Raw genomic sequence first — 22,760 nt, 5'->3', positions numbered from 1 at the left:
TTCAGCCTCCTAATTTATGCCAGCAGATGGCATTCTTTTTAGTAACTATTTGCATATATACAGACATGTCTTTTCTAGAGCACTGTCATAATATAGGGGAGCAGAGGATGGATGCCCAATAAAACCCTTACCTCCTCATGTACAATAGGGCAGAGAGGGGAAAGAGAGGGTGGAGCCACAAATTGACAATTGTTCAATTAATCTGTTGTGCCAATACTAAAATACATGAGAGCAATTCTCATGTGAAAACTGGTGAATGTTTAGAGCCTGATTCTGCTATCCTTACTCATTCTTAGTAATACTTTCTTCTGCAACTAATCCCATTTAAGCCAGTGGGACTAAGATACTATTCAGTTGAATAAGGAGATCAGAATTTTGCCATTACAGAAGTTACTAAAGAAACTAAATAGTTATGGAGTGAGATACCGAGTAACTGGCTAAAATAGAAAACAGAGAACAGGAAGCAATGGTCAGTGGGGGATAAGGGAAGACATCCCTTAAAGGAGCTACAACTCTTTTTCCCCCCTGCCAGTCCAGTCAAAAGCCCACTTGCCTCTGAGGCTGCAGGGGGCATTGAAAGAAATCACTTTGAACTAATCTTAAACCTTACAATGCTCTAAACTAACTAATCACCTAGGAAAACTTGGGTTTCACTGTAGACAGCCAAGTAAAAACTTATCATTATGGAGCCGCAGTTAAAAAGGAAGTAAAGAAAATGTGCTTTTAAATAAAATATGGAAATTGTATGTTGTATAAATCAATAGTATGCCTCTCCACTGGAATAATGTGTTACGTTTTGGTCAGCATGTCTCAAAAAAAAAAAAAAAGTAGCAGAAATAGATGTTCAGAGAAAAAAGGGATTTAGAGATATGGAAAGATTTTTGTTTGAAGAAAGACTGAAAAGACTCAGCTTGTTCGGGTTAGGGCTGATCTACACCTTCAAAATTAGATAAACTAAATTATATAGCTGGGGCTGTGAAAAAAATTGTGCCCTGTGCAATGTAGTTAGGTCAACCTAGCCTCACTGAAGATGCAGTTAGCTCGATAGAAAAATTCTTCTATCAACCTTACCACCTCTTGGAAAGTTGGATTGACTGTGACAGGAGAAAAATCCTTTCCTCAATGTGGGAACCGTCTACTCTATAGAGGTATAGCTGCAGTGTAGATGTACCCTTACAGAGGGGTGAGTGAAGGGGAACATGTTAAATGTGTACAAAATAGAGAAGGAATGTCTATACAGCCTTTGCCATAATATAAGAACAAGGAGACAGTCAATGAAATTGAAAAGCAGCAAAATTAAACATATGGTGGGTTTTATTTGTAAGAATATTGGGCACAAATATTCTTACAACTAAAACCCACCATATGTTTATTTTTTTCAGTCTGAACACTTGAAGTGCCTCTAACAAATACTTTAAAAATACAGTAAATCCAAAAAGAAAGATCAACTTTATAACGTACAATATTACTAAATAACCAGGAAGCACAAATATAAATGAAATTCCTCATTTTCCCGTAAACATCACACCCCAATATATTTGCTTTTGTGTCTGTTAAAGTTATATGGAGTCATTACATGTTATATCATATTTAAGTCAAATATTTGTAACTACTGTGAGACAGTGATTGATCCCTGATAACCATATCTCTCCTGATGGGTGGGTGGAGGTATGGGGGTTGGGGGGGGGGGGGGGCTCTCGCTCTCTCACACATACACACACACACACCCTCCGTCCCTCCCTTTTTTTTTTTAGAAATACTTTCTTGGAATTACCTTCCTATTCAAATAGTATGAAAACTGTGTGTCGTCTTAACAGTGTGCTGTGTTCAGAAGGCAAATCTGGGCCTCTAGCATATTTACTCCTGAGTTCAAGGGCATTATTGAAACACTTTTAGGATGAGATTAATAGATTCCTGGGAGCATAAAAATTCTCAACCAAGGTATTTATGCTTTTTTCTCTATGCCTCATAATGCATCTAAGAGTGTGTATATATATATAAAATTGAAAGGATGCAGAACAAATCTCGAACTGCAATATGGAATTCACATTGTCAGATCATGCTCCAAGTTGAAAATAAAACTGGGCCTCATTTGTAAGAAGCAATTTAAATGAAAAGCCAACAAATTACTATGTTGAAATAAACAGGTTGTAATAATATATAAATTAGGAGTTTCTCCTGATTTTTTTTTTTTAGCAACAAATGATTTACCAACTGATCTATTTCATCTTTGAAATCCATCTAAAGCATTAATAAGGAACAAATCCATCTTCCTAATGGAAGGAAAAATAAGTAAAAAAAAACATTTTTATATTTTAAACCCAGAATAGGCCATTATGTTAATCTAGTCTGAGCTTCATATCATAGTCATAGAAATAAATTAAGATCTCAACATTCCCAACTGGTAAATGTACATTAAAATATTATGCTAATGAATAGAGAGAAGTCTAAGACTTTCTTTTTCACACCAGAAACAAAGCAGGATTGCCCACATTCTCCATTTCTATTTGACTTCTCACTTGAGCCATACACATGTATATTAGCAATAATTGCAAAAATGAAACTGGTTAGAACTGAAAAGAATGATCACTCTATCACTAGATGACAGAGGATGTTCCTTTTTTTTTTTTTTTTTTTTCCTGGTTTAAATAAATCCGATCCCTCTAATCGTAAGTGTTCTTGAAGAGTATGGACTGATCTCTGGTTCAAGATTAATGGAAATAATCCTCTGCACCATAGTGACAAAATATAATATAATGAAGGAATGCTTGATTAAAGAATGTCTTTTTCTAGTTTCAAATAACAGAATAAAGTATTTAGGGATCATATTGATTCCCACTGTTGAATCTTTATATGAAGCTAATTATATCCTATTACTGAATCGAATCTCAGATGGCTTTAATTGGAAGCACCTTTTAATAAATTGATTAGGGAGAATAAATGTGAAATATGACAGTATTCCCATGAGTGTGCTGTTACTTTTTCACTGCTCTGAATGATTTGAATTCATAATGTTTTTAAAAATAAAATCAGTTAAATGGTCAAAGATTTTATCTGGCAGGGAAAGAGACCCCCAGGTTTACTGTTTCAAATCCAAAAGCAAAAAGTAGCCTTTCTTGTCCTGATCTGAAATTTTGCTACTGGGCAAATGCTTTTAGATCATTATCTATTTGGGGTGAAATTCTGAACCCACTGAAGTCAATGACAAAACTCCAGTTGAAATCAATGAGCCCGCCCTTGATGTTTATCTTCTAAAAAGATGAGCTGGATTTAAATAGAACATTTATTAAATCTTTGAAATCTTTGAAATTTGTATTTTGGTAATATTTAGCAGGGTTATTTCAGTTTCGGGAGATTCCTCCTTTTGCTGGTATTTCCTCTGCTTGTTGTGAAAGGATGTATAAAAGATATGTTGGTCTCTCAAACACATTGAAAATGCAGTTTTTAAGCAAAATGAATATGCACAATCTGTTAGGCATTTTAAAGGGAGTGGGTTATTACAAAATGAGCCAATTGTTTAACACTGGGATTTCTTCTTCATTAGATGAGTGAGAATACATTATTGATAGGTCAATTAACACATTTCACATTTGAAATACTGTGGAAGTAAACCCTCTGGGAAACCTCTACTTATTTACAGTTAAAATACTCTGCAAATAAACCCACTAGGAAATTTCAGTGTCAGAAGTAAATAGAGTTCTGAAATAGCAGTTTAAGAATGTATAGGTTTAAGATTTAAGTGTGTAGGTCTATAGAACAATTAGGAAATTAAAAGCATAATCCTCAACTCATATAGTCAAAGACAACCTTCATACTATCTCTTCCTAGCTTTTGCCTGCTTGACTTTGCAATGTGAATTTTTTTAACATAGCTCTGCTACTTGAGCTAACAAAATAATTGATAGCAGTAGTAGGTTGTCATCCTTTATGTGGATTAGCACTGTAAGAGGATGCAACATAGTTTGTCAGTGGGTTTTCACAGATATTTGATGACAGCAGAGGAATGGTGAGACTCAGGGATCTTGGGTTTCCATTTTGGAATCAGGAGGGGAGTGTGCTTCAGTGGGCACAGATTCTTCTGTCCATTCCTTCCCAATGTGATGGCTCCTATTCCATCCCCTCCAACATGCCACTGTCACCGTCCTGTCTCTTCTTTGCACCTGGCTCCTTGTCCCAGTCCCATTCTCTTCACCTAGCCAGTCCCAGATTCCATTCTTCAGGCTTCTTACCCCAATCCCAGTCTCCTTATCAAGAATTCCTAGTGATGCTCCTCCAAACTCCCCGTCACAGTCTTGCACCCACATTCAGTCCCATTCCCCTTCCCCAGCCAATCCCAATCCCTGTCAGCTACTCAAGTGATCTCTCTGTCTTCCCCACCCCCTCTTTCTGGCCTCCCGTTGCTTCCCCCACCCAAGTTCCCCCTCTTCACTGGCTTCCAATACTAATTTCCCTCACAGGGCTTTGCATCCAATCTCAGTGTCCCCTACCCCCCATTCCTTGTTACAGTCTTTTTGCCCAGCTAGTCCCAGTTCTCCCCTGCATTAAGGCTCCTCATCAGATCTGTCTCCTCTCCCTTTACTCTGTACTGTTTTTCAGTCCCAGTCTCCTTCTCCTGCCAGTCCCAGGCTCCCACAACCCAACTTCCACTCCCACAGGTGGGTCGGGGTACTGTCAAATTGCTTAAGTGTTGTGTGTACATTTTCAACTTCTTGGTGGGGGAACATGGAGATATTCTATACCCTTTTGTCAGAATATAAATTAAATTAGGAAATTACAGATAAAGCAGACTGTCATAGCAAAATTGGGAAAATCATGATTATATCATTGCAAAAACTTGTATTATTCATTGCAGACATTTAAAAAAGGAAAAGAAGTGATACACAATATTAAAATTAAATACATTTATCACGGGGAGCTTTTGGGCAAATTCAAATATCTTTTCTCTTACAATAAGTTGTTTAAAAACATTTAATAATATTTAGAGCCAGATTCTGCCACGCTTACTTCAGTTGAATAGTATCTTATCCCTCAAGTAGTCCCAGTGAATGTGGCCCTAGTAGTTAAAAATATGAAATAAAAAAGCATAGATTGGACACACGCTGAGCCAAACCTATTCTAAATTATGGATTAATTTTGCTCAGTAGTGAACAGATGACAGTGAGCCAGATTCTCCCTTCACCATTTCATTGGCTTCTGGTTAGTGGCAGAACACACCTGCATCATACTGGTCAAAATGCTCCCCTGGGTTTTATGAACGTCCGTTAAACATCATATTATTTTATCATGAAAATTATGTCTGTGACAAATGTACAGCCTGAATCATGGTCTTCCAATCATTTTGTCCTCTGGAGTCTGGCCCTCTGGAGGTAAAAGTTTAGATAAATCTCCTTTAACCATCCACATCTTTTTTCATTACTGTGACAGGGTCGGTAGCTCACCGCTGTGGCGCCTCCTCCTGGCCACTTCGGGGAATTAGTTTTGCGCCCGTAGAGCACCCTCTTTGGGTGGCGTTCCGCCTGTCGTCTCGCCTCTGTGGGGTGCACGGACTTGCGTTGCTCCCGACGTCGGCATCCTCTTCTGGAACACTGCCCTCCGACAGTGTCCCTCTGTCCAATCACACCCCCTTCCGGGGGTTTGGGGTAAACAACAGCCCCACACCTTCAAGTCCGATCCTCACCATCTAGGATCTGGTGTGGTTCTGACCGGCCACTCCCTGCGGCCTGTGGCTGTGCGTGGTGTAGCACAGCAAACAAAGGGGGAAAAAAGGGGGGAGGGGGACTCAGGCCCGCCCACTACTCTGAGTCCCGGTCCAGAGGCCCTCGTGTGACAGTCTCACTGTCTTCCTTCTCCTTCCTCCTCTGACTATCCCTCTGGACCGCTTCCCCAACAGCCCTTTACTACGCTAGGCCTCCTCCTCCCAGGCCTGCCGCCTAGCAGGCTATGGAGTAGGGCCTTCTCCCACTCTCTCAGGCTGGCCTGCACTGCGCTGTCCATGGTGCTGGCCTCCCAGCTCTGGAGATGGCCCTTCCCCTCTGAAGGCCTGGGACAGACTGACTGCTCCTGCTCTGGGCAGCCTTTTATATGGCTAAGCCGGGCCCTGATTGGCTGGCTCCAATCTGTCTCCTTATTGGCTCCCAGTAAGCCCTCTCTTGATTGGCCGCGTGTCTGCGCAGGCGCCTAGGCCTGCCGCAGCCCAGTCTCTCCAAGTGTGGGGTAATCGCCCCACCACAATTACCTTAAGAGGAAAAATACTGCAACTGTTGCTGTGGCTTGTTTTGAGCTGCGTGTGAAATGTATTGGGCTGTGTGTCATATCAGATTAGATTACATTGCCTTTCCAACCACTTGCTTATGGGAGGGGCAGAGGATGGATGGAGACATCTGCCTTTCTGTTTTTCATAATACTAATAATTATGTAATTATAGTTCATTAACACCCGTATGCACACGGTGTTTTGTTCTATTTTGTGGACTGACATATACACTACTTACTACCATTTGAGGGGTCATTTAAAAATAAACTACCATTGGACAAAAACTAGAAATGTGTGAAATGCTCTATTCAAACCAAAAAAGTACTCAAAATTAACCCTGGCTGGAGCTTGGCTGCTGTCCATGAACCAGTTATAATTCATTGCAGCTTCATTTGTGTCAATGAAGGCGTTTGCACTGTATGTATTCCAAAGCCCTTGTTCACCAGTTTAATTTGGGGGTTTAACTGTGTGCTCTTGGGAATAATCACAAGGGGCAAATTACATGGTATCTTCAACAGCTGGCTGAAAACTTTCTGATGAAACAGTTTTCTGTCAGCAAATGCTGTTTTGGCAACATTGAAATTTTCACAGGAATGTGTCATTTCCATGAAATTATCAATGGTTTTTTTTTAATGATTCACAGTTGAAATGGAGTATTTGGTTTTGTTATCATTGCACTTTGTTCCAAATTTCCCATTTCATTCTTTCTCATTTTGACTTCTGTATTAAAGCATATTATTTTAATGTTATGTCCAATAATTATTACATGCAGTACAGTTTTTTTATATTATGTGTTGACATAATTTAAATGAAATGTAATGATTACGTCATTTTGAAGTCTTCAAAATGATTTTTTTTTAATTTCCAGTCCATAAAAAAATTAACATTTTGAATTTTGTCTCAATTTGTGATGGAAACAGATTTCAAAATATAAGAATTTCCATTGGGATGGAAATTCTGTTTTCCTAACATTTCTACTATTTTCAGTTGTGACCACCAGGACTGCTTCAGTTTCTTGCAAAGCAGTAGACTCATGCTAACCTACACAAACCTGTGTAGACATATAAGATTCTGTTGAATCCACACCTTGACCCAAATTCTCTGCCACTGTCGGTTTCTGCTGGACTGCGCAAGTGGGGTCTGTCAGGGAGCTGGTTATGGCTTCCTGATTCACTGTCTCAGCCGGGACTCATGTTTGAATAGCCTGAAGGCTGATTTAACTCTTGCAAAGGAAGCATCCACCACCCGAGGTAACCAAAACGCTCGGCACTCACAGCCAAGCCGTTGTGCCAAAAGGAGATGTAGGATCTAGCTACTGTGGCCCTACACTGCTGGGAACTCCACCACACCGAGGTTATTATGACAAGGTGGGGAGTTAAGCCTAGCCTTTGCACCAGCTGAATGGCACAAGGAGAGCAAAGGAAGTCAGATAATCTGTCCACTTGGTTTTGACTCATGGGAAATACAAAACCCCTTTTAATTTCTGGCCTGCACACCTACACAAACTAGTTTGGCTACCTTCCTGACAAATTCACAAACCCATTTTGAACTGAAATTGCGAAATAACACTGTGCTCTTCCCCCCTCCTCCCTCCACTTCTAATAACATTACAATCGTGACATAAACCAATACAAGCAAAGAAAATTAAAGCACACCACTGTACTTTAACTCATTTCATTATGTCTTGGTACTGTAAGGGCAACAAGTTGCTTTAGAGAAGCAAGTTAAGCAAGGATTTAAAAAGCTCTCCTACTATATAGGAAAGCTCAGGTTTTCCATTCTTTTATGAAGAAATTGAACTCCCAGCAGCTTTGGATTCTAGCCAGCTACAGTGGATTTTTATTAAACAAGGAAATGAAACACCAGAGAACCAAAAAAAATAAATCAATAGTCCTGTACCATTTGATGATAAAAAAATTCCCATGCTACTGCAATACTTGTACTAAGACATACCTGGCACTATCAGTGTTGCAGTAAGTCAGTGTCTGGCAGCCATCTTTGGAATATACATTAAGTAAATATGTAGTATAATTTGAGAAATTTTAATAAATATCTTCAAGAAGCCACCCTTTGGATCATTGTTAGGCTATTCTAGTTATACTTAGATTTAGGATATTAAAGTTCTGTTTCTGTCTGGCATGTGCTCTGTAGCACTCTGTGGGTTGTGTTTTGTTTCAGCATTAGTACTGAGGAGTGTTCCTGCAAGTGCTCCTAGCCTTTTTACTTTTTCTCACTTAAGACACAATATTAGAAGGATAAAAATTCTTATCTGTTTAATCTGTTTCAGGATGTGTAGCCATCATCTGAGTGTGTTTGAGACTTGTGCTGAATAGTATCTGGTGGCTAATAGATCTCATTAGGAGTATGTAAATCAAATCACAAAAGAACTTAGAATCTGGTTTGGTTCAAGTTTAAACAACATGCCTATTTATCTAACTTAATCTTTTTATATTGCTCCCCATCACTGCAGTATCTGAACAACTTCCAAAATAGCAACAGTAATGTCTCTATATCTCTTTCTTCCATCCCTGCTGGAAACAGACAAGTTTTAGATTTGCTTATTTGTTTTTTCTAAAAAAAAAAAGAAAAAAAAAATTGGTTAGTGTGAGTGGATTTTACGTTAGCTATAAATCCAGCAAGGATAGTGATCATTCACTTGCAGTGGTTTGCTTAAATTTTGCTCATGACCACAAACTGTCCCTAGATTCAGCGAAAAAGCAATCAGTGTTAAACTTTAAAATGGGCAAGAACATATCCTGTATGTAGAAACTTTTGTTTGCTTGTTTGAAATTCTGCTATATATCTGTACCCATCTCGTGTACGTGGCTTATAGTAGCTCTTGCTCTTTATACTCTAATATAATTGCTATCCTTACAGGACAAAAAATATTAGTTGCGGTTATGCATTCCATAGCCTCCACCCACCTACTAAATTCTGCAAATGAAAATCTGAGAAGGTGCAAATACTTATTCTCATGCAATGGAAATGATAATAGACTGCACTGACACTATTTCCAGTTTGTGATTACAAAGAAACATGAAACAGAGCAGATTGTTTTCTATACCAATAGCTTCTCTTAGTGAAATACATGCACAACATGAGTGGTTTGTATAATGGCTTTTAAAAAACATAATCCTCTTAAAGGTCTGTGTCAGTGGCAGTCTTAAAAAATACAATTGTTTTGTCGGAAATTTTTTGATAATATGCTGCAAGGTTTTCACCAGTTTTATGTCTGTCTTTGTGATTAAGGCAGTTTCCTCAGTATGATTTGAGTCATTATCTACAGGCTCAGAACAAAAGGAAAATCTGGAACAGTATTCAGGGGTTATCTGATAGAGAAAAAATGTGTAATGAAAACGACAGTGATTTCACTGTTAAATTGCACAGTAGCTTTCCCTTCTCATTACTGCACCAAGTAAAAAATGATAGGGTCCAAACTCTCAAATGAAAGGCACAGCCAGTCCTTTATTATTGCTTCTTCAAAAAAGGTCCTTCTTCATAACACCTGGAAAGATCAAATAGTGTCAAAACTATAGCAGATTTTCAGTCCTGCGCAATACACTATAATGAAGAGCACTCTCCCTGTATCTTGCCCTGCATGACAGCCATACACTTTGAGTGCTTTTGCTGCAGCTGCATTAATAATGTTATGAAGGTGTAAGGAGTTCACCCACATGAACATCTGCAGCCCTGAGCCACAGTGGGGCACGACTGCAGTCACTCCGTACACTCCTGATTCACAAAAGAGTAGAGATGGCCTTTGCTCCTCCCCTTAAGTACCAACTGCACTGACCAATTGCTCAGGAGTAAATATCCCACAGTCCCTGGTGGAGTATCACAGTGAGAGTGTGCCCCTTGCATGCTAGGAGAGGTCCAGAAGGAGCTTAGCCCTCCCTGAGTCAAAATTCCTTAGAGAGCTCCCCCTAGGGTGATGTGGCTCCACATTGTCTCCTTTCTGGGACTCTCCATTAAAGGCACAATTGAGCCCAAAAGAAATTAAAGTAAAAAAAATGATGAATAAGGGGTAACTATGACAGATGTAAAAGAGGATCTCCCATAGAACTCGGTTATCCTGGAACTATAGAAATTAGAGCTAGTCAAAAATCATCATTCACAAACATTTTTCAAGAAAAATTGCCTTTTTTTCTTCATGAAAATGTTTCATTTGAAATTTACTGTTTTGATGGAAAACTGATTCATTTATTTCCTTCCCCCTGTTTCTCTCCCTTTCTACCTCCCCACTTTTTTCCTTTTACCTCTCATTTTTTCTGTCCATTTTTGACACTTGAAAAAAAAGTTGGGGAGGGAGAAGAGGTAAGAAAAAAAAGGATGAACAAGAAAAAAAAAAGGAGGGGTCAATTTTTGTAATCAAACACCCAAACTTGTTTAGCAAAAATTTGCAATTTTGGGGGGGGGAATGAAAATTAGTGGGAGTTTTTTTGTAAAACAATAATCATTTTTGACCGCTCTAATAGGCCCCAATCTGCAAAGACTTTTGCATGTGCTCATGTTTATGCCCTATGAGAAGTCCCATTGACCTGTGTCCCATAGGCTGTTCAGGATTGTGATCATAGAATTAATATGTATCTCTTGTTTCCCTCTATTCTCCTTTTTCTCTTCTTATCTGTTAAAACAAAGGTGGGATTAGATGGGATTTTCAAATGCTGTCAACACTGGCTTGTATGGGAGGGTTGTGCCCTACTGCTGGTCAAGGGTGAAAGAAAAGGGTTTCTTTGTGTTAACACTAGTAGTTTCATTGAGTTGATCTAATGGGGTTTTACCACTGACTTCACAGAGAGCAGAGTTAGGCCAAAACTGAATACTTCTGAAAACCCCAACCAATGTTCTTTACAGCCCAGTTCTGCAAATATTTTGTTATCTGGAGTAGTGATTACTGCTAGACATTGACAATCAGATCATGCCCTGGAGTACATGTGGTTGTGAGTTCTGACTCTGACATGGTAAAAACACAGTCTTTGTGTGTAATTTTTATATATTTCCATTACTACTTATTCTTCTCATCTCTCACTATTCTGTTTTTTCAATGTTTAGGACTTTATAGATTAGTTCAGTTAATTCATAAACATCTGCTTTTAATATTTAAAACATGTTTCTTGTTTTCTAATGTTAGTTGATACATGTTGGTGTGTGTGTGTGTGTGTGTGTGTGTGTAAAATTCAGATATTTGGTTGTTTGCAAATGTTCATAAAACCAAGACATCAGATATTTGGGAGCTTTTAGTTTCTCAACGTCTTCTGTTGTGTAGGGCTGAAGCTAAGATTCTGAGGAGCTGCAAAGAAGTTCCACTCTGGCCAATCTTAGGAGCTCTTTAAAATCTTAGTATCAGCCCTGGAAAGACCTGCAGAACCCCTAAATTCTGCTGGAATTCTTAGACCATTCATCCCTGGCTAACCAGAGTATCAGATAGCCATTGTTTGGAAAATTACAGTCCAATTGGCAAGGAGATACATTAGGTGACCAAATAAATCTTTTTCATATCTAATGTCAGTAGTTCCCAGATTGTGTCACAAACAAAGGAGACAAACTTTTCTCTGACTGAAAAGGTGAATGATTAAGGGTCTGCACTGATTTATGATACAATCTGAAGGATTAAATATATAGATCTTAGCTAAGCAACAATTTGGGAGAGACATGGTACCCATTGATAGTATTTGAATGATAAAGGGAGGGATAGAAATGTTTGAGTGTGGCCCAACCATCTCAGTTCAACATAGTAATTTAGCCTGTGCCTAACTTTGAGCATGTGAGTAGCTCCACTGATTTAAATGGGGTTACTCATATGCTTAAAATTATACATGTGCTTAAGAGCCTCACCAATTCAAGGCCTTAATGAAGGAGAACTGGGCACAGAAAAAGTTAGGCTAAATGTTAGAAGAAAGTTCTTAATAAGGAAGATCTATTAGTCTGTGGAATATCTCCTAGTGAAGTGGTAGAAGTCCCTTGGCTTGTGTTATCTAAAACTAAATTGCATAAAGCATACATGGGAGAATGTACTGCAAGAAATAATTCTGAATGAATTGGATGAAGTAGCCTAACAGATCTTATCTCTCTCTAATGTCCATTAATTTTTTTCTGTTCGAGTTTCTATATATTTGTGCTCTATCTGAGAAAAGTCCAAACATTCTTTTCCTAAGAAAGGCTTGGTAGAAATATTCAGCTGAGTTTGACATCTCTGAAATTAGGGTGTTTTTTCTTTTTTTTAAGAAATGCTGACACATTAGCTATAATTGGCATGAAAACTATACCAAGTGTTAAATATATTTATATTATGCGTAGGGTGCATTGCTAAATAGGCACATAAAAAGAAAAAGTTAAAGAAGTGATTAGAAAAAGTTTACTTTAATAGCCATAGAGTAGCCCATAGCTGCCTCAGACATTTTTTCATAATTTTATTATGCAGATCCAATAGTATATAGTATTTGCAAATGAGCTAATAATAGCACTTCCATGATTTATTTTGGATAAATCCATATCTCTCTCAAAGGCACTCTCAGCAAAACATCATTATTACTTTCTTAAATACTACTTTTGCCTACTTGAGATTAACAAACAAATCTAATGGTACGAAAGAATTTAATTTCAGAGCTGAATGATAATTTGTCAGGCACGGTTAATTCACATAATTCAAAGTTAATTATGTTTGCGATATTAGGGAGTGCTGTAATTTTGTTCTGTTCAGCTGCAGCGTTTATGAAATCTTACATTTCGATTAGGCAAGGCAGGCTTTAAGAGTGTATGGCAAATGGAAAAAAAGGTTGAGGAGTCGGTGAGGGTTTACAAGCAAATGTTTATGTTCATACCTACACAGACATGTAGAAACACTCACATTGTATTAAAGGACTTAATCAGGAAGATGTGTTCAATGTAATGAAATATTTCAGAAAACGTGACCTCAGTGTGTGTGTTGTATTTTTCGCACTTGGGAATATTATAGCTGATGTTTTTCCCAAGGTACTTAATGAACAGATGTGCTAGTGTAGAGTTGGTTCTTCAACTGTATCTCATAGACCAGGTTGGGTTTTCTCTCTGTATAAATCTCACTATGGAGGAACAGGGACAGTTTGCATAGAATGGGGAGCTAAGTTTTCTAATTAAGTTTTGGTGAGAGTCCCTTTGCTGACATCGTGTAAGTTAATTGTTGTTTTTTAATTTAATTAACGTGCTGTATTCATGCATATGCATTTAGAGACGTTGGATAAGTCTATTTTATGTATGGATAAAATCTATTTGTATAATGGTTTGCACAAGCTCAGTTTTGGAAAAAGCTAGGCTGAGTGCTGGGAAAAATGTGTGTGAGAGATACCAGAGAACTGGAAAGGTGGCTGGTCCAGAGATTAAGGCATTAGCTTGGGATGTAGGTTCCATTCCCTGTGCTGCTAATGACTTCCTATATAATCTTTGGCAAGGCTAGATAGCTAGACACTTATGAGGTGGGTTTTCAAAAGCACCTATGTGCCTAACTCCCATTGAGATGCTTTTCAAAATCCCACCCAGCACCTACCTGCCTCAGTTCACCATCTGTAAAATGGGAATAATATTAACAGCACTGCCATTCTTCACAGGAGTGTTATAAGGATAGTATTAAAGATCATGAGGTGCTCAGATACCTCAATAATGGGACTGTATAAGTTCCTAAGATGAGAAAAACAGATGCATAGGGGTAACTTATGGACACCCTCCCAAACACACATACACTCACACCTGGAGTGGAGGACTAGAGGATCTATGCAATGTTTGGTTCCCTGTGCTGCTGGTAGAGAGTCCTTGTAGTGTGGGTTCCATGCAGTGCTGGTAGTGCGCATCAGCTGTATAGCCACCCAAATTCTTCACCACACTCCATTGTCTGGGAACTTGCAGGGTGTCGCGGCAGAATTTACTTTTATGAACTTGTTTCAACTCCCACTGACATCAAAGGGAGTTTTGCTATTGAGTTCATTTGGAACTGGAGTAGGGCAAAATTGAGACGGTTTCACAGTGGCACATTTTGGCTGAAAAAATCTCATAGAATGAAGTGCTGAAATGTTGTGGGAAACTTTTTTGTGTCATTACTGGCTTTGCTAGAACCAGGGAGAAGCAGGAAATTCATGAGTTTTTCTTATGGAGGTTTCAGGATCAGTTTTGCAGACTGAGGAGGGGTAGAGAGTTTGGAGAAGCATTGGGAAAGCCTTTGAACTTTTGGAGTCTAATCTAAACTGAACCTGAACTTGTAGCATATGACGTCTCTGCTTAAAATAATGATAAAAACTAAGCAGAGTTAATGATGACTTCAGACAAGTTAGCTGTACAATGTCAGGTTATTTATTCTGCCTAAAGGAATCCTTCAACAGCATAGAGTCCAACACAAAGACTGTTTTGTTTTTTGTTATATTTTAAACTGTCTGTCTTTAGTTAAAATTTCATCTTCCAGAATGTTCTTTTCCTTTGCCTCCTCCATTATACTTAAAATATTCCCTCTCTCCACTCACTCACATACAATTTCTGTTCCCTTTTTACATCTGGTCACTGAAACATGTTATAAATCCAGAATCTGGGGCCCAGTTTGGGGTCTCTCACTTCAGTGGGGCTAGTCTTATGAATAAGAGCTGCAAGATTAGGATCATGTTGAGGTTCAACCATCAATATATACCCCTTCCAGTTACGTGTTAGGTTTATGTTCATCTGAAATACTCTGTAAATTACTGGTCACCTCCTCTCACAACAGTTATAGCAGAACTAGAGAGAGTTCAGAGAAGGTCAAGGAAAAACCATCACATGAAGAGAGATTGAAAAGATTGGGTTTGTTTACCTTAGAAAGTAGACAAATAAGAGGGAAGATGATAAATGTATATTGTTACCTCTTTTGACTCCAATATTTTGGTCTTGTGAGTTGTTTTAACTGGATGAGAAACCAATGATGGAGTTAGGCATTTCTTTGATGCAACACTGTTTATTTACAAAGAGTGTACATGGAAGATAAGCCAGTATGCTCTACCGGAAAAGAGGAACAGACTTCAATGGCTGAGGAAGAGAAGCCACCTTTCCCCCAAGGCTGGGATGCCACTACACCCAAGAGGAGGGGTATAGGGTGGTGATGATTGGGGACTACATTGTGTGCGGACAGACGCATCCATCTGGAAACTTGACCTGATGTCCTAGGATGTGCACGGCCCACTGGAGCCCTCATTTGAGACATTACAGAAAGATTGCTGAGGCTCATCTGCCCCTCTCCTGACCACTACTCCCTGAAAATTATCCACCTGGGCACTACTGATATTGCCAAGTATGACCCTGACCAAGAAGGGGAAGAGCATCTTCACAGGTGGACTCACCAGACTAGGTGGACTCACCATGTGACCACCACAGTGTCAGGAATTAGAGCTTGCAGCTGAGCTTGGGACCAAGTAGCTCCACCTCCTTAGGGAGGAACAGAGGACTCACAGCTGAATCACCTGATTGGCCAGACCTCCTGATTGGCTGAGGAGATCAGCAGACCTGCTCTTAAGACCACCAGCAGCAGGGCACTGGCTGCTCAAAGAATTTGCCGATGGCTGTGCTAGTTCCTGCATTTGCTTGTTCTTAGTTCTGCTTCTGCACTGGACCCAGCCCCACTCCTACCTTGCCTCACTCCATTGACCATCAGCTCTGATTCCTGTCTTCTGATTTTGAGTCTGATCTTCGGCTCTGGTATCTGTCCTCTGACTCCAGCTCGGACCCTGGGCTTCTATTCCTGGCTACTGACTCCTGCTCTAACCACTAGGCAAGACTGTACACATCCCTGTCTGACAAACAGGGCTAAACATTTGGGGGAGCTGGAAAATTACAGAAGGGTCATAGGAGCTGCAAGAGGGAAAACAGTGGGTGAACTTGCTTAATATCTAAGATGACAATGCACAAATGCAAGGAGTATGGAGAATAAAGAACTGGACGTATTAATCCATGGTCATAATTATGACTTGGCATCACAGATTCTTAGTGGGATAAATCTAATGACTAGAATATTGGTATAGAGGGCTATAGCTTGTTCAGGAAGTACAGGCTGTGGGGGAAGGGAGGAGGAGCTGCTTTGTTCATCAAGAATATAACACTTGTTTTGCAGTCCAGAAAGAAATGAAAGGGAGGTGAAATCTCTGAAGATAAAAGAGAAAAAAGCTGGACCAATGTCATAGTAGGGGTCTACTAGAGACCACCAAATCAGGAGGAAGAGGTGAATGAGGCATTTCTAGAACAAATGATAGAAATATCCAAAACACAAGACCTGGTAGTAATGGTAGGGCTGGTAGTAATGGGGAATTTTAACTACCAGACATTGTTAGAAAAGTAATATTTCACATTTTGTGTTTTTTTAATAAGTTCTTGAACTTTGTTGGGCACAACTTTTTGTTTCAGGAAGTGAAGGAAGGAACCAGGTAACAGCCATTTTAGACTTGATTCTGACCAACAGGGAGGAATTGGTAGCAAATATGAAGGTGGAAGGCAATTTCGGTGAAAGTGCTGATGAAATGATAGATTTCCTGATTTTAAGGAAAGGAAGGAGTGAGAGCAGCAGAACAAGGAGAAACAACGGTAACAAACTCAGAGATCTGGTAGATAATGTTCCATGGGAAGAAAATCTAAGGGAAATGGAAGTTCAAGAGACCTGGCAATTTCTCCAGGAGACAATATTAAAGGCACAACTGCCAACTATTCTGATGTGAAGGAAAAATAGGAAGAAGTGAATAGGGCTCATTCAGGAGCTTCTTAATGACTTGAAAATCAAAAAGGAATCCTATAAAAAGGGGAAACATGGAAAAATTACTAAGGAGGAGAACAAAGGAACAACACAGGCAGGCCGACACAAAATCATTAATGCCAAGGCACAAAATGTATTATCTAGCAAGGGACATAAAAGGCAATAAATAGAGATTCTTTACATACAGTAGGAGCAAGAGAAAGTTTAAGTAAAGTGTAAGTCCTGTTCTTAGTGGAAAACGAGAGCTAATAATGAATGACACCAAGAGGGTTGAGGTGTTCAATGCTTATTTTGCTTCAGTCTTCACTAAAAGGTTAATGGTGATCCGATGCACAATACAATTTATATTAAAAACAAGGGAGAAGGAATGTAAGCCAAAATAGGGAAAGAAAAAGTTTTAAAATATTTAGATGATTTAGATGTATTTATGTCATCAGGGCCTGATGAAATTCAGCCTAGGGTACTTAAAGAACAAGCAGAAGCAATCTCAGAACTGTTAACGATTATTTTTGAGAACTCCTGGACCTGGTACTACTCAAGGAAGTGCTGGGGAGGTATCACAGCACTGGAGTAGGGCAAACATGGTACCTATCTTTAAAAGGGAGAACAAAAAATTATAGGAAATTATAGGCCAGTCAGCCTAACTTGGATACCTGGAAAGATATTGGAACAAATTATTGCACAATCCATTTGTGAGCACCTGGAGGATAACAGAGTTATAACGACTATCCAGCATGCATTTGTCAAGAAGCTGTAGATGTGATATATCTTGATTTTTAGTAAGACTTTTAGCAGTCCCACATGACATTTTCATAAGCAAACTTGGAAAATGTGGTCTAACTGAAATTATTATAAGATGGGTGCACGGACGCTTGAAAGACTATACCAAAAGAATAGTTATGAATGGTTTGCTGTCAAATTGCAGGAGTGTATCTAGTGGGGCCCTCAGGGGTCTGTCCTGGGCCTGGTACTACTCAAAACTTTCCTTAATGACTTGGGTCATGAATTGGAGAGAGTGCTTACAAAATTTGCAGATGACACCAAGCTGGGAAGGTTTTCCAGCATTTTGGAGGACAGGATTAGAATTCAAAATAACCTTGACAAATTGGAGAATTGATCTGAAATCAGCAAGATGAAGTTCAGTAAAGATAAGTGAGAAGTATTTCTCAGAGTTATGCTAAAAGTGCTTGTCTGATTGTCTCTAGGACTTCCTTGCTGCCTTCTCCGTGTACTTCTATGGTGTTTTCTGCCCCTTCTCTCTCTCTCAGTCACACAAGCACACACTGTGTCATATGAAGCTCCATCAAACAATACCCAGGCCCCTGTGTTTGCATTCCGACTCCAATGAAAACCACTCAGGCTGCGTGGCTCAACTCTTTTTCCAGCCTTTCAGGTGGCCAGCATTTGGGGTGGTGACTCCTATTGTTTCAGCTATCTATTCCATAAGGCAACTTAATTGCTTTTTACTTGTATCTTGAATGAGGGGCTGTTCTACTTCAACAAGAAATATCTACTGAAGGTAGACTGGGAACTTTTGTTCTCCCTGTCTCATGACACAAGAACAAGAAGACATTCAATTATATGAAATGTTGTCAAATTAAAAACCCATAAAAGGAAATATTTTCATGTACAACCTGTAGTTAGTCCTTGGAATGCATTGCCAAAGGAAATTGTTGCCACTAAGGATTTAGCAAGATTCAGAAAAGGATTGGACATTTATATGGATAAAAAGACTATTCAGAGTTGTTATAATTAATGCTAAAAAAAAGAAGAGGATATCAAACCTCATGCTTCAAGGCTTAAGGCAAACTTATAAATATCAAAAACCAGAATGAGACCTAATATGGGAGGACAGATAATGTCTGCCTGCTACTGGGTTCTTCAACTTTACTCTGAAGCCTCTGGTACTGGCCATTGTTTGAGACAGCATACTGAAGTAGATGGACCTTGGGTGAGCCAGTATGGCAGTTCCTATGTCCTGTTTGAAATAAGTTGAAAGTCACTGGATGAAGGTTGGTTTGATGTATCAAACAGAAGACAGAGAGCAGGCCCAACTTTTAGCTGTAGTGCAAGTTCCTTCCACGTCAGAATAGTCTGAAACTAGAGAGCACAGTGTCCCAATGATTTGACTATAAACAGAAGGCTGAAGCCAGGTAAGCATAGGGATTGGGATGTATCTATATCATAGGTGAGCAGGTAGCACTGCCTATCATAAAGGTTGCCCAAGACTTGCCTGTTTTCAGTTGCTTATAACTTTGCAAAAGTTTACCTCTTTGGACTAAAATTTTACACACCTCGTGTCTGTCTCAGGCTCATTTTTTTTTAAATTCCAGCCAGAACAGTTCAGATATTTCTAAGAACAAAGGTAGGGAAAATATATATTGTTTTTTCCATCTTAAAAGTTATGGTGACCTTTTCTTTGAACAGCTCTACTGCCCTTGTGCTTTAGAGCAGGGACTTGAAATTTGGAAGGTTGATGGCTTTTGTGTCAGGGATGTCCCTCTTGCTTTTGCAATCCCTGTGAAGACTGACCCAAATTTGGCCAAGTTAAAAGCCTTTCAAAAACTGCTGTTCTCACATGCTCAGTAGAATCTTCTTTGATATTAGCAGCTAAAATCTCTGAAAATTCCATTCCCACTGAGCATGCCATAGCCTCTCACAGCTAACCAGACTGCACAGGCACCATCCCCACAAAGTGACTAAGCATGCATCCAGCTGATGTGGGGCTGGGCACTGGAACTGGGAGTAAGGAACCTGTCTCACCTATGCTCTCAATGACCCCCTCTGTTGGCACCCAGGCTGTGTGGAGGAGCAAGTTGTCTATTTTGAATGCAGAGGGTCCAAAAGCCAGATCAGGGAAGATGGGAAGGAGGGGATTATGACAGAATATGGGGAGAACAGGACTGGAGGTGGGTGTGACTGAGACTGGGACTGGCTGGGCAAGAAGACTGGACACTGGACCTCAGACAATGAGCTGGGACGAGGAGATTAGGACTAGTTGGGCAAAGTGATTGGAACTGCGATGAAAAGCCTCAGGAGTGCGGACTGCCACTAGGTAGGCAAGGGAAATGGGACTGGGACAAGAAGCTGGGGAAGGGAAAGAGACAGGACTGATACAGAAATAGGCAGGAGCAGAAACGGTCAAGCTGGTGGGGAATGGGCAAAAGAGTCTTTGCCCATGAAAGCACACTTCCCTCCTCTCCACCCCCAGCTCCAGAGCCTGGAATGGAACCCAAGATTTCTGAGTCTCATCATTCCTCTGCTGTTAGCAAATATCTGTGAAACCCATTGGAAAATCGGGTCCCATCCTCCTCTAGTGCTGATCCACATAGACGAATGTACTATTGCTATCAATTACTTTGTTAGTGCAGGTGGTAAAGGCCTGTGCAGTGCATCTGAAGGTTCCAATCCCATTAATGACCCATGTGGGTGTCAATATGATGCCACATGGTGAAATTTCATTTTTTTCAGTTTGCTTGATTAAAAACCTATGCTAGCTATAGATACCATTACACACACTTGTGCCCCCTGCTAAGTTCAAAAGCATGATTAAGATTGCAGAGTCAAGCAGTCAAAAGTTAGGAAATGACAGAATTAAGGTTACTTGTGCAAACTTAATTTGGCCCCTTCATGGGTATGAGTTATGATACAGTATTAAATTAAACACCTAGGGATGAGGGCTGTGTAGTGAAGGAGTCTGTTTTCTCCAGGAGCCCTGCCTCACCTGGTGCAGAAGTTGGAAGGTGTGTACTATTGGTGGGTACTTGGACAGGTGGGCCTAGGCTTGCCCAAAGATAGAGTTCTGCCCCTTTGACCGAGCTATTGGACCCAGGCCACAAGTAAGCACTGGGGACAACAAAAGCAGAGATGGGAGTTTAGGTTAAAAATCAGGGATTCAGCAGAGAACCCCAGATAGTGCTTGCTTCTTCACAAAGACGTCTAAGGACTCACTTGACACCACTGAGAGGAACTCTGCCTGGAGACCAGAATTAGGTAAGTATGGGGAATAAAGTAGCCCCATACTTGCAGAGCACCCCACCCCCTTCCAGTTTTCTGGTATGGTGGATGACTATCTTGGCCAGCACCAGGAGGAGGTTGATGAGGAGGTGGCCATGACTTTGTGGTGCTGCAAATGGGAAGTGCATGAATTAGCAGGAGTGGGGAAAAGTGCAGCAAGAACCTCAGTAAGAGGTTTTGGAGGAGCCGGAAGAAGGGCTGCAATCTGACAAACCCTACGTAGACGTGAATCAGGGTCTCTTTCTCTCCACAGATAGGAAAGTGTGTAGTGAAGAAGACAGGGGATTGCAAGAGCGGAAGGTGATTTCATGACTGAGGCAGTTGACAGCTGCCCCAGAGAAAGGGATTCTATCCTTGCCTCTGCCCCAGAATTCCTATGTGATACTAGTCAAGTTACTTAAATCTTACTTTTTCAGTGATCACTAATTGGGGTTCCTGACTTGAGGCGCAGGGTCTGATTTGCAGAAACACTCACAGCTTCAACTGAGCATATAAAGTATAATATTGCTAAGCACTCTGAAAAATGAAGTGTTAGGTTTATTAAATTGGGTACCTAAAATTAATGGATACTTTTGACTTTAATTTCTGTGTGCCTCAGTTCCTTATCTGTTAAATGGGAATAGTATCACCCCCTCATCTCACAATGGTATTTTGAAAATAAATTCATTAATATTTGTGGAGCACTCACATAACTTAGTGATAAGTGCCATAGAAAAACCCAAGAAGAAATCAATAATTCTGTCTACTAAAAAGGGTTTGACTAGCGTGAAGTAAATATGGCATGGAACCACACATTGAACTATGAGGAAAAAAATATCATCTCCCTACTCATTAAGTGAACACTGTCCATTCTGTGCACAGAATGAAGCAGAGGCCCCATAGAAAAAATATCATGTGATCAAGTAATCAATTGCTGGATCATAACATATACACATATTGGGATTCTGCTGACACCTCTTCTACTTGGTTCCCCAAGAACTCAATTCAACTCCAGTCTCATCACTCAGGTTCCTTTATCTGGCATACCGCAAAGCTATGTTGAGTTGATCAGATTGAAATGTAGGGGTGGGTATGGGGCATATCCATACCCAGAGTTACACATCAAAACTTTACCTTATATCCATTTTTACTAACACTAATAACATATGCATTCTTAAATATACCTTGCATCATATGCTTCATTATTGGCTTGGTTACTTTTCAGGAACCAATCCCTGTACAACATCCTTTCTCCATGTGCTGTCCATATCTAACCTGATCTTTACATTCCAGGGTTATCTTGCTCATTGTCTCTAGAATGCTCTAGCTGCTGCGAGAGTGCAGGAAGTTAAGATTTGTATAGCTAGTGGGTAAGTGAAACAAGTAGACTTCTGAACCTTGCAATCCTACTGGCTTCTATTTTTTAAAATAAATTATGGCTGAGATTTTCAAAAGTGCCTATGGGCATTAGACACCCAGCTCCCGATGTGTTTCATTGGGATTTCAAAGCCTAATTTCCCGAAGCATTTTTTAAAATCTCAGCCCAAAAGATTATATTTTTGTTCACCAAAGGCTTCCTTAAATCTCTCTGTGATTGCTGTTACAAAGAGTCCTGCTATGAGAATCAAAGCATTTTTCCTTCTCTTGTACCCCAGTTAATGTAATGTGGCCTCTTCTCCTCCTCTGTCAGATCATCTTTCTGATATCCTTGATGAAATGAGTGAGATATTTGGTTATGTTTAAAGAAGACTTTGAGCGATAGAAAAGAAACTGCTGAACACTGA

Source organism: Malaclemys terrapin, chromosome 3, assembly GCF_027887155.1.
Source record: "Malaclemys terrapin pileata isolate rMalTer1 chromosome 3, rMalTer1.hap1, whole genome shotgun sequence".
NCBI classification, from domain to species: Eukaryota; Metazoa; Chordata; order Testudines; family Emydidae; genus Malaclemys; species Malaclemys terrapin.
This window is presented reverse-complemented; position numbering follows the sequence as displayed.